The 12,715-nt window shown below is 38.2% G+C and overlaps 1 pseudogene; it reads left to right on the top strand.

Moving 5' to 3' along the window:
- Window positions 1-10,895: 10,895 nt before the first annotated feature.
- Window positions 10,896-11,490, top strand: LOC149931626 (large subunit ribosomal RNA; annotated as a pseudogene; the record flags this gene model as incomplete).
- Between the last annotated feature and the right edge of the window lie 1,225 nt (window positions 11,491-12,715).

Raw genomic sequence — 12,715 nt, forward strand, 5'->3', positions numbered from 1 at the left:
TCGTAGACATGAATTATCCCCCACATTATCAACGAACAAGAAAAATAACCAATAGAAAAATATATAATAATTACCCCATTAAGTAACAAGTTATTTAAAATACTTAGGAATCAAGAAAAAGTCTATCCATATACCCACGCGGGTGTTTGATTTTCGGTGGCAAATAGCGTAGCCGCGCGGCCAAAGCTATTTCCCACCGACACGAACCGTGCCCCGACTTTCGGTGGCAACTAGTTTCTCCAATGATGGAGGCTATTTCCCCCCCTAAATATGTAGTTTTTTCGTTTCGGTGGTAAAATATCTTCGCCGCGCGTACCGTGTTATTTGCCACCGAAAGTCGGGGTTGTATTTTAATGCTAAATACAGAAATCGGCTTCCATAAAACGATTATTATTAATTTCAGTTTATTATATTTGTATGGGTTTTTCAATTTGTGGCTACTAGGAGCGTCGGGTTATATGGAAATTAAATTAGGGGTCGTCTCTAAAGAAAAACATGCTTCATGTTATTTTTAAAATTTAAACAAACAGGGACATTTTTTCTATAATACGCCAAATTTTTTAATGTGTATCATTCGACATTGTCCATAATTCAGGGGCTGTTCATATAGACCAAAAGGTTATCATATATTTTGGATTAAATTATGTATATCAGATTATTTTATTTTGAAATAAATGTTTCTTTTTCTTATGTAGTCAAGTTGGGGTACTTTTTAAAGATTTAGTTGTCGCTGTTGTTAGTATCTGTTATCCACAAGAAACGGTTTGATCTAAATCTGCTAAATTGATAATCAAAATTCAACCGATTAATCTAGAAATGTAGGGGTTGTTCATATAGAACGAAATGTTCCTATATGTATTATTTTGATCAATTCTCAATTAATTAACGTTATTCATTTTAGCTTATTCAAGTGTATCTTGAACTATCAGATTTGGGCGCTTAACTCGGTGATCAATTAGGGTTCGTCTATAAAAATTTCTTACTTTGTACTTGTATCCGAAACATCATTTTTCCGAGCTTACTTAAGCGTTTATTGGCTTTGTTCGGAATGCCGTCTTTTTTCACGATACACACAGGTGTTTTCCATACAAACCGAAAAGGTAAAATGAACCTATTTTAACATCATTTTCTTTAAAAATCTGCCTGTTGGTCAATTTAGATAATCAAGTAACAATATCTATAATTTATTTCTCAGATTGTCCGGTATGTATGTCTGTCCCTGATATTTTCACCACGTTCTCGACTTTTTCCTAACTCAATGCCACTCTTATGACCTTGCTTACACCTTCTGTGCCCCCAAGTTACTTCCTTGCGACTAAAGTATTGCTAAGGTTAAGTGAGGTGATAGATGATAGGTACGCTGATTGGTAAAAGGTAATAGATGAGGGTACATGTTATATTAAAAGTAAGTATGAGAAGCGGCCCTCTTCTAGATTTTGGGGAGGCGTTTAATTTTCAAATTTGTTCATTCAGGGATTATCAATAGCCAATAACGGTTTATTGGATGTTTATAGGAAGTTAGATAGAGTAAAAATAAAATAGAACCACTTTATAATTTTAAATTTTAATTTTGAAACCAGTTTTCCTGGTGTCAATGGACGTTTTGCACTAGTCCAAAATAGAAAACTCCACTTTTTCTTTCAAGTCTGGTGAAGTGATATGTGATAAGTGTGAATTGATAGGTGATAGGTTTGATATGATAGTTGAAGCGATATCTAATAGGTGTAAGGTAATTGGTGTGAGGTATGTGATAGTTGTAGTGATATCTGATAGGTGTAACGTAATTGGTGTCGGATATGTGAGGTTATAGGTAAGGTGAAGTGTTATATGAGGTAAGGTGACGGATTAGTTAATTATAGGTGATATGTGAGGTAATAGGTGAGCTAAGGTGATATGTGAGTTAAGGTTGTAGGTGTGAGACAATGTGATTGGTGTGAGGTAAGGTGATACGTGTAAAATAAGGTGTGAGGTAAGGTGATATGCGAGAGGTGATGTAAAGTGTGGGATGATAGGGGCGGTGTGATGTGATAGGTTTGAGGTAATAAGTTATATTGATTGAGAGGTGAGGTGTGAGGTGTGATGTGATAGGTATCAGGTTATAGTTAATACGTGTGAGCCAGTGAGGTGAGGTAATATGTGAGGTACAGATGATAGGTGTGAAAGTGATATTGTAAGGTGATAGGTTTGAGATATGAGGTGATGTTATAGTATGTTTTTTAATCTAAATCGTTTGTTATTTTTGGTCGACCCTTAAGGGATCCCTTTTTCATTCACTAGCCAAGGGCCCCAAAAGGAGTCAGTACCGACATGTTTCCAATACGCGAAACTCTAGACGGGCGAAAGCTGGTAAAATAGGTTAGTCTTTTATAAAAGGATAGGAATCAGATGCGGAAGGTCAAGGGGTGAGTTGGGTAATTCCTACGGGGTCGCGAAAAATATTAGTTAAAGAGCGAGTAGGGGTCAGTGAGGCTCAGATGTTCAATGACTATAGGGCCGCCACTCCGTCCCTGGTGGCAAATCACGTGTATAAGTGTGAGGCTTTTCATAACAATAGTAGCGGCTCCATCAATAAAAGGAAAAACCTATACCCTAAATATTTCCTTCCGTCTAGAAATAGTCCACCAATATTGTGTTTTTACCCGGAAAATTCTATATGTTTTTGGGGTGCTGAATCCGAATCTGAGGTTTCCTAATAAAATTTCGTAACACAACATTGAAAAAAATAAAAACGTTAAAAACGTATTTGAAAATTGGTTTTTAGGCTTAGAAGTGTTGAAAGTAAAACCATGCGCATCTTCCATTTGCGATTAAAAACCGAATATTTCCCAGATTTGCTGCTCTTCGACACGTTATTTTAAAAGTAGCATCGAAGACTTGGAAATGTTTCACATTTCCTGTAAATACTATTTTGAGAAAATTTTACTTTCAAAATATGTTTAAACATTTTATTTATCTAGCCCAAAAACCACCCAAATCTGCTAAATTTTTGCTGTATTAAAGAAATTGTTTTATCATTGGTAAACATCAATCGTTTCCAAACTTACATTATATGACTTCTTGTCAACCCACAGTGAAAGGATCTACGCAATTGGCTCGCAACGTTTGGAGAAAAATCCAGTACAAGGTGGCTGATTTTGTGCATTTTGAGATGGATTTCGTTCCATCTTTATTAATATGCGAGACATCGCCATCCAAAAATTTCTGCGTGATATGAATAGCTTAATCTATCCAATGTAGAGGTCAAAATGGTCCAAGACGCAATAGGAAGCTAACTTGGCCGCTAGGGTTCACAGGAAAATATATTTAGATATGACAAATCCGGGTATTCTTAACAAACGAAACATGTAAACAAAAATTTATTATATGCACTCTCTGGAGTTTTGGCCAAAAAATCCGGCTTTTGGAACACTGTGCATTTTAGGTATTTAATGAAAAGAGTTATAAATGTAACACGCCAAAAACGGGTTAAGGGGGCCGCTATGGCACTAAGCTTTGCCAGCACCTATATCCTCTACTTTTAGCTTCAAAGGCACAAACCCCAGGGGGTTGTTACTCGAGTAATCAGGTGTACACATTTACTGAAATCGATTAACATATTTTAGAAATCATGGGTTATCACGCGGAATTTAAAAATATTTTGAGAACAATCCAGAATTCACCGGTAATCCCAAGAATTCTTTGATTATAAAAAATAATTAACCAACACTCACAGGAAAACAATAGTACTCTAGAAAAATTGGGCAATAATGACATTTTTAGGACTCATTTGCATCCACACACTTTCCAAAATTATCACCGAAAATGATTTCCAAAATCAGATATTTGTAAAAAGTAATAATAATAATAATAATAATAATGACGGCTCGCGGCTCGAAACGTTTCGATTTTTTTTAATAAAAACATTAAATTACTTTTATCCTTTGTTCACAGGTTATTTCTTCGTAAACCAATTTATTTTATTCCAACTAAAATGTGCTTTGTAGAGAAAACGTAACTGGCACCTTTTGGAAAAGTTATTTTAAATTGAATTTTAGAAAAAGGTTATTTGTTTAACAGTGAAATTAAGAACTTTTATTGGTGGTATAGCCGTGAAGGTATTATAGAGCATATGATCAATGTTGGACTCTTTTAGTGGGCTCCTAAATATAGATTACCGCGGGATAGGCTCTTGACAACTCATGGTATCAAACTATAGACCATGACTGTAATGAATTGACATATCATGGACCGTAGCAAAACTAGATATTTTTCCGGGCCCGTTATACAACTTTATAATTTCCAGGGCCCGTTACCCAACTAGATATTATAAAAGGCGTTACACTTAATTATGTTTAGGGAACGTTACGCACCTAGATGAGGTTTAGGGGCCAACTGAGTATAAATTGTTAATTGACCGCATTCAATCGCGATAACCTCCAGGCACTGTTACGAGAGCTAATGGTATCTAGGGCCAGAAACCAGGTTTGATTATTTCTGAGGTTTAGGGCCGATAAATTGACACAATGAACTTAAGGGCCAAAATAATAACAATGACCCGATACCAGGCTTGATTATGTATATTGCCCGAAACGAGGTCCGATAATATCTAGGGCCCGAAAGTAGACCAGATAATGTCTAGCGTTCGAACGACACCAAATAATGTCTAGGGCCTTATTCGTGACCGGATGATGTCTGTGGCCTGATATGAGGCCCGATAACTTCTAGGGCCAGAAACGAGACCCAAAATGTCTCGGGCCCGAAAAAAGACCCGATAATGTCTAGGGACCGAAACGAGACTCTTTGATGTCTATGACCCGTAACAAGGCCCGAAAGTAGGCCAGATAATATCTAGGGCCCGTAACGAAGCCAGATAATGTCTAGGGCACGAAATGAGGCCCAAATACGTTGAGAACGTGAAAGTAGGTCCGATAATGTTTCGGATCCGTAATGAGGCCAGATGATATCTATGACTCGTAATGAAGTCCTTGGACGTCTCAAGAAGAACCAATGATTTATAGCCTCGATAATTTCTAGAGCCGGCAACGTTGCCCGATTGTTTCTACTCAAAAGTAATCGGTGGAAATATTTAAGAAATAAAAATATCTCGAAATCATAAAATTCAGAGAGTTATAGGGAATATAACCTAAAGTCGTTTTTAAAGCTAACAATTTCAGCAAGATTTGACTCACTAGCCCTAGAAGGTAGCGGGCAATGTTCGAAGTGTTGGTATTCCACAACAAATACCCGAGGTTATGTTCCCTTTAAAAAATTATTCAATATTTACAAGAAAAAAAATTTTAAGAAATAAAATCTGTGATGAAATTTTTGATAGGTGGAAATCAGGTGTACCAAATTTTAAAACCGACTACCCCTTGCCTCAGTTTCGATTTACCGTGCACGACCCTGCTGCAATATACTGAAATATCTTAGGTTTCATAGTCAGCGAATTTATGTTAAGAGAGTGATATTTTTTAGGTATTCTTCCGAATGGAAGTCATTTGTTGAACTTCTTATCTGCTACCATGTCGATGTAGTCACGTAGCCGATACAAAGGCAAATTTTTAAAGCCAGTGTCCATAAAATTTCACACAGCACCTCTAGTTGCCAAATTAAGTTTCGTTTATAAAACTGTAGTCACTTTGCATAATAAATTGCATTATCTTTCAAATCTTTAAGTGTGCGCTTAGCTCTGAAGGAAAAATTTACATTCAATTAAATAACTCGTTGTCTGTTAAACGTAGATTTGACTAATTTTGAGTGTATTGACAATACATTAAAAATGGTCGTAACCATTCACTGAAAATCGGGATTATAGTGTCAAAGGGTAATTATAGCTACGCTCTAGAAACATGGCAATCAGGAATTCTTTGAAGAAAAGTTAATTCTACTGGGTGGGAGAGGGTTGATCTAAATTTGGGAGACCTGATTTAAATCCTTACGCCGACTGAAAAACGTTAAAAGTATTATGATTAATTAACGAGACTTTTTAAAAACGATAACAACTAAGTTTAATAAATTACTACGATACAATACTTCGTGCCTTAAATTCCTCTAAACCTCTTTCGATGTGACTACAATAAGGGTTGAAATGCTATACAATAAACGTTTCCCTACCATAGATACATTTAGGGGTTTACAAGTTTAAATTTCGCTACACTGAATATAAACACTACCAAAGGTAATTACACAAAAGTATACATAAAAAAAAACAAAAAGTAATACAAATCCAAATATTCCAATACATTATAAATTCACAAAACAAATCAATACAATTTCGATTTTAAGACATTCAAAATAACAAACAACATAATACACTAAAAATAACACCTAATGAAATCGAAGTGACTTAGGCCCCATCAGCCTATAAAAATCAAGAAATCAAATTCTTAATACCCTTTGTCAACGTAAATAATTATTTACAACGGGGGAAAAATAGGGGACGCGTTTCAATTTTTCACATTCATATATAAAATGGAATTTACATCTAGAGTTTCAAAACGCTAAAATTCAAAGCTATTTTATTCTTTTAGTGCAATAAGGTATTACTTAAGAATCAAATACTAAATGGGAATTCTTTACTACTTAATCCCAGCTCGCATCTCGAGCGCGATTTTAAACAACTTGCGGTAAGGATATTCTTCGCAACTACTGAACCTTTCAATAATCGTAGAAAGTGACTCCAGCGATTTCGAAACGATACCACATAAACCAAGCCGATTATAACAATAAACTGGATCTTTTCTTGGTAATGATCACTTTAATGTAAACGATTTATAGATTTGAGGTTAGAGAGGTTAAGCAGATTGCTCTAAAAGTTACGGACAGTGCGTCAGAATTTATAGCCCGGTGTACCTAGTATCAGAGACCAGTGTGTCAGAATTTATAGCCTGATGTACCTAGTAACAAAGACCATACCACCGGAGGCATATCATCATAGTGCCCTACACCAGCGTTCACCTAACCCGGACATGTGACAAATCCAGCATGGGTAGCAGTACCCTACAACTGATGGTCTCACCTAAGACGTAAGACACTCAACTCAGCAGCAGGGGCAGGAATGGGTAAACCAATCCCGACTTCGAAAACAGCAGTGGGATTAAGAGTGGACGCTTTTGCAACTGAAGCCGACAGCCTACCTATTTAGGTAAGGAGTCAAACCCTTTGGAGAGAGCTCCTCAAGGGGAACGTCGAGAACAAAGCAGTCCAAGTAACCCGGCTTAGCTGCCACCGGAGATCCCAGTATGACTCCAAAAGGCTGGGAAACAGGACCCGCCGGGTCCTCATACGGAGGCCCGCCGCCCCACAGCAGGCTACCCATCCGCTGAGGTGGCCAGTTTGCACGGACCCTCTCCGTTAGCCTGCGCCGGAGCACAGTATCCAACCCAAACCTGACCAAAGTCGGAGGTGGAGACAGGACCATTTGATCAGAGCTAACATCTCCCAGTGCGCCACCGCCCTTTTGGGTTACAAGAGCCGGAGTAAATAGATACAGGCTATTAACCACCGAAAATCGGGGATAAATAGCAATGGTTTTTGACTTTAGCTACGAAGCGAATTGGCAAACCATTCACAGTCCAACTTTATAAAATTTGTTTAATTCATCAAAAGTATTCAAATTAAGCATTAAATTTTATTTTCTTCGTTTTTAGGATTGGGTTGGAAGTTCATTGCAGCCATAGATTTTAAATTCCTTGTCATTTTTTGTTCTTTTCTACCGTTTTGGGTGGTGGAAATTTACAAGGCTAATCTTAGCACTTCGTTTGTCATGACGGAACATTGCAATATAGACACTTTCGATGACAACATACGCTATGGAAACATTATACCCTTTGCCGATAACAAGTCTGAAATTCACAACATAATGATGGTAAGAATTTACTTTTCATCGAAACAAAATGGATTTTAGTTCTGTTAGATGTTTCATAAAACAAAATAAGTGCAATATGATTTTAAATAAGAACGATCATTTTATACTGCAAGCGTCTTATTTTTATTAGATAGGATCTTTTTTTAAATAAGTAAGTACTTAAACTCTAACAACAATACTTTTTTGTTTAAAGATAATACATTTTAAGTAAATTACACTTCTTTACATTATATAACCAACTTAATATTGGCGTTAAATACTTAAATATGACGGAGAGGTGTAAAAAGTGCATAAAATCATTTAAATCTGGAAGTAAAAAGTTTTTTTTAAACATTTTGTTACCGGTATTTAAGAAACAATCTTATATTACTTAAAATGTGTTTCCATTCTTTGTTAAATTTATTAAAATGAAACCTTTTGTTTACCAGTTAAAGAAATTAATTTTTAATTCAATGAAAATATTGCAATTTTAACGATATCTACCATTAGTTTTTAAATATTAATTTACATTATTGTCTGGTTATTTGATACAACCGACATATCTTTATTGCTGTATTGCGTAAGCCCAATCAGTGAACCTGAATAATAAGTGTAATACGCTTTATTAAAAAAGTAACCAATTAAAAATGTATTAATTTTTTTCTTAGAAAAGAAAATAACAAAATGGTATTTCAGACACGTCCCACCTACTACAGAAATTTTATAACACGGTACAAAGTGTGCATCACAAGAAGAAGGTTGGGGTTCATTGGTGTGTTTAACGAGTTTCCATCCGTTTGTTTCCTTCAGGATACTGTGTTTGGCATATATTGCTGGAAAATAATTCCAAGTTTGAAATTGCACAAGGGCCATGTCTTAAGCACAAGATTTGCCGCTAATAAACAGCTTCCACCGGAAACATTAAATCTGTTTTATAAAAGGTATGATTGAGCCTTTAAATTAATTGGAGTACATGTAGAAGGTTTCTGCCCATGTTCATAATCGAGATCTTGTTCAATTTGAAATAAGGTCAGTTTTGAACGTTTTCAAGTGGATATATGTTCGGGTTTTGAACATGTTTATTATGTCATGTGTTCATGGTTTAAAAGTAATCTAAATGTAATGTGTTCAGGTTTTGTACATGAGTTACTGGAAATGTTCACCTTGTGAACATATTGAAAATATGTGAACCCTTATACTGTTGTAAAAACCCTTTAAATTGAATATTTATTAATAGTAAAAGACTAGTTAAAAAACGTAGCTCTTGGATGGTCTGAAAACCAGATAACTGTTTTTTCAATTAACATAGCTTAAATTGTTAGACCAGGGTTTTCTGCACTTTGATAAAGTAGTCACTAACACTTGTAAATGAAAATTTTGGCCTTGGCGGGAAATAGTAATAATTTAAATATTTATTCTACATAAATTTATAAATTACTAGTTCAATAGTTTCTAAAACTATTTGTAAGTTTAAACAACTCACTAAATAAACTAAAGCTTACAAAACTTTGCTGGCTAAGTGGTGCAGGCCTCTCCCACTGGATGAATTTTTAAGCTCAAGTGGGAGCCGATGTCCAGGGGGGGTAAAGCAAGTCGGTTTCCCCAACCCATTGCTGCCCTGTGATGGGGTAGTATGATCTACGCTCGATCGTCAACTCATAACAAAACTTTTTTGGTCTTGGTGTCCCTGCCTTACCAACGTGGAGCTAAAAACACATCGTTGCTTTTAAACAAAATCTTCTGGATACGGTTGGGCGCTATGAGAGATTTAGGACGCCTTTCCCGTATCTGGACACCCATCGATGCCTGCAGGCGGAGGGACCTTGTCCAAGTTGGTGCGCGAGTCGTCGTGCAACTGGCGGTGTTTTTGGACATTTGTCGCGGTTCTCTTTCATATGTCGGTCAACCAATCTTCTGAAACTTTGTAATGGGACCCCCCATACTCAAAAGGTGGCAATAAATATTTTAGTGACGCGCATGAAAGGATTAACGAGATTCCCACTGTCCCTATCAACTGGCCCACAAGGGGTCGGAGTGTGTAATAACTGGTGGCTTTAACGGGGAGTCCGGCTCTAGTTACCCATCACGGGCGGTGGCGCACTGGAAGATGTTAGCTCCGTCCAAATGGTTCTATCTCCAACCTCCGACTTCGGTCCGGTGTGGGCTGGTAACTGGGCTTCGGCCCAGGCTAACGGAGAGGGACCGGGCAAACTGGCCATCTCGACGGATTGAGAAGCCAGCCATGGGGCTGCGGGCCTCCATATGAGGGCACGGCGGACCCATCTCCCGGCCTTTTGGAGTTCCACCGGGATATCCGGTGCCAGCTGTGCCGGGTTACGCGGGCTGCCGCGTGTACGCCGTTCCCCTTTCGGAGCTCTTTCCAAAGGGCGCCTCTCTCTATCTTCCCAGGTAGGGTGTCGGCCGGAGTTGCCAGAGGATCCACTCTAATTCCCACTGCTGTGTGCGAAGTGGGGGCTGGTCGACCCATTGCTGCACCTTGTGCTAGGTTGAGTGGCTTGCGTCGAGGGTGCAACTATAAGTAGTAGGGTTCTGCTACCAATGCTGGTTTTGTCACTGTCCGGGCTTTCGGACGCTAGCGTAGGGCATTATGATGATGGACCTCCGGTGGTGTGGTTTCAATCTTACCGGTACACCGGGCTATAACTCTGATGCATGTCCCTATCTACTATCTAGCGAAACCACAGCCAAGGGAACGGGAGTAACTTGTCTCTCTCTTAAGGAAATTAGTCAACCCAGTTACCTCAGGGTATTTGCGGGCTCTGGCGTTGTACCAGGATTTAACCTATTTTATCTCCGTTGTTTACAATTCTTTTTATCTTTACAATATTTGTTTTTTAAGCATTTCTTGCCCGGGAGTTTTTTAGGAAGGTCAGTGTTCTATTTTGTAATCTGGCCTTCCAAATTATAGCCGTTAACATTGGGCCTCTCCAAATGTAAAATAAAGAATATTTAGCCAAATGCGTCGACTTCTTATTATTGACGCGCATGAATGGATTAAAGAGATTGCCACACTCCCTATCTACTATCTAGCGAAACCACAGCTTGGAAAAAACAGCGGGGAAAGAAGACCCTGTTAGGATTGACTGTAGTCTGACTCTGTGAAGAGACATGAGACGTGTAGCATAAGTGGGAGATCGTTTGCGGCCGCCGGTGAAATACCACTACTTTCATCGTTTCTTTACTTACTCGGTGAAGCGGAGAGAGAACCTAAAGGTTCACCTTTCTAGCACTAAGCGCCAGGCTCTCGCAGTTCGGCGCGATCCGCTCCGTGGACAGTGTCAGGCGGGGAGTTTGACTAGGGCGGTATATCTGTCATAAGGTAACGCAGGTGTCCTAAGGCGAGCTCAGCGACGACAGAAACCTCGCGTAGAGCAAAAGGGCAAATGCTGGCTTGATCTTGATTTTCAGTATGAATATGGACCACGAAAGCGGGGCCTATCGACCGTTTTTAAGCAAGAGGTGTCAGAAAAGTTACCAAAGGGAAAATTGGCTTGAGGCGGCCAAACGTTCATAGCGACGTCGCTTTTGGATCCTTCGATGTCGGCTCTTCCTATCATTGCGAAGCAGAATTCGCTGTGCGTTGGATTGTTCACGTGAGCTGGTTTTAGACCGCCGTGAGACAGGTTAATTTAACCCTACTGTTGACATGTCGTTTCGGCGCGGTCTCGGTGAAAAAGCCTTCTTAAAATAAACCTTAAAAAGCTTGCAGAGTTTCGCGGCTTTGGCTTGCGAATTCTTAACTTCGGAGAAACGTTATGGCACCATATCGTCCGTAGACGACATAGGTAACGGCCGGGGTGTTGTACTTCCCCGTAGCCAACCGTCCGTCGAAATATTAGATGTTAACCCTTCCCCGTAGCCAATCAGCCGTCGAAATATTACATCTTTCCCATTCCCCGTAGCCTATCTGCCTTCGAAATATTACATCTTTCCCATATCCCGTAGCACACCGGCCGTCGAAAATTCCCCCGTCCCCGTAGCCAATCTGCCGACGAAATATTTAAATGTCCCGTTGAATTAATTCATCGAAATATTTCTATGTCACATTTTCCTCGTCGAAATATTTCTATTTCACGTGACTTGTACCACCCGTTAGCGACTAAATAACGCTTGACAAAATTCCAATTTGGCCCAGTTTTTGAGAACCTTAAACTATTTTTAATTTGTTATATTTTTGAATAAGACCATTTTATTGTTTTTACCTATGTGCAGTGGCGGTTACTCTTTCGGCATCTTGCCTTTGGTACCAGAGGTCTCGTATATTTTTCACCCGTTTTTCTGGAACCTTCCATTTAAAATTGGTTTCCAACATCCTCAGAAAATCATCTGCTTTGGGGAATTTTGCCCTCGGCATTGGTGGCACAATTTCATTGAGCTGACTTTTCAATTTGGAATACATTGACTGGTCATCTTGGAAATAGACCATTTTGTTAAAATATAAAACATGATTCTTTTATAAACAAAAATTTTAATATATAAACTATTTTAATGAAATGTTTAAGTCCTTTCGTATATATTAAGTTAAATGAGTCACGATAAGAAAAACGTTAGTTCAATTAAGTTTATCATTATAATGTACTTAAGCAGAAATTAAATGCCAGTAGCGGTGTGCAACTAAACGGCTATTTACTTGCTTTCGGTTTTCTACGGTTAGTCTCTGCTTCAGAAGAATTGGTTTGGGACTGATTGGGATACGTTAGGGAATTTTCTTTAATTTTGATTTAAGTTAAATTACGTCAAGTCAATTTACTTTTTCAGCATTAAGACTTCTAATCATCGGTGGGCTGATGATTTCCGCTGCACGCTGTTCAGAAGTACAATCTGAAATAAATTTTGTTTAGAATTTTGTAAATAAACCAGATCAGTAGT

The sequence above is a fragment of the Leiobunum rupestre genome, chromosome 9 (genome assembly GCF_980474605.1).
Source record: "Leiobunum rupestre chromosome 9, qqLeiRupe1.1.hap1, whole genome shotgun sequence".
In the NCBI taxonomy this organism is placed as follows: Eukaryota; Metazoa; Arthropoda; class Arachnida; order Opiliones; family Sclerosomatidae; genus Leiobunum; species Leiobunum rupestre.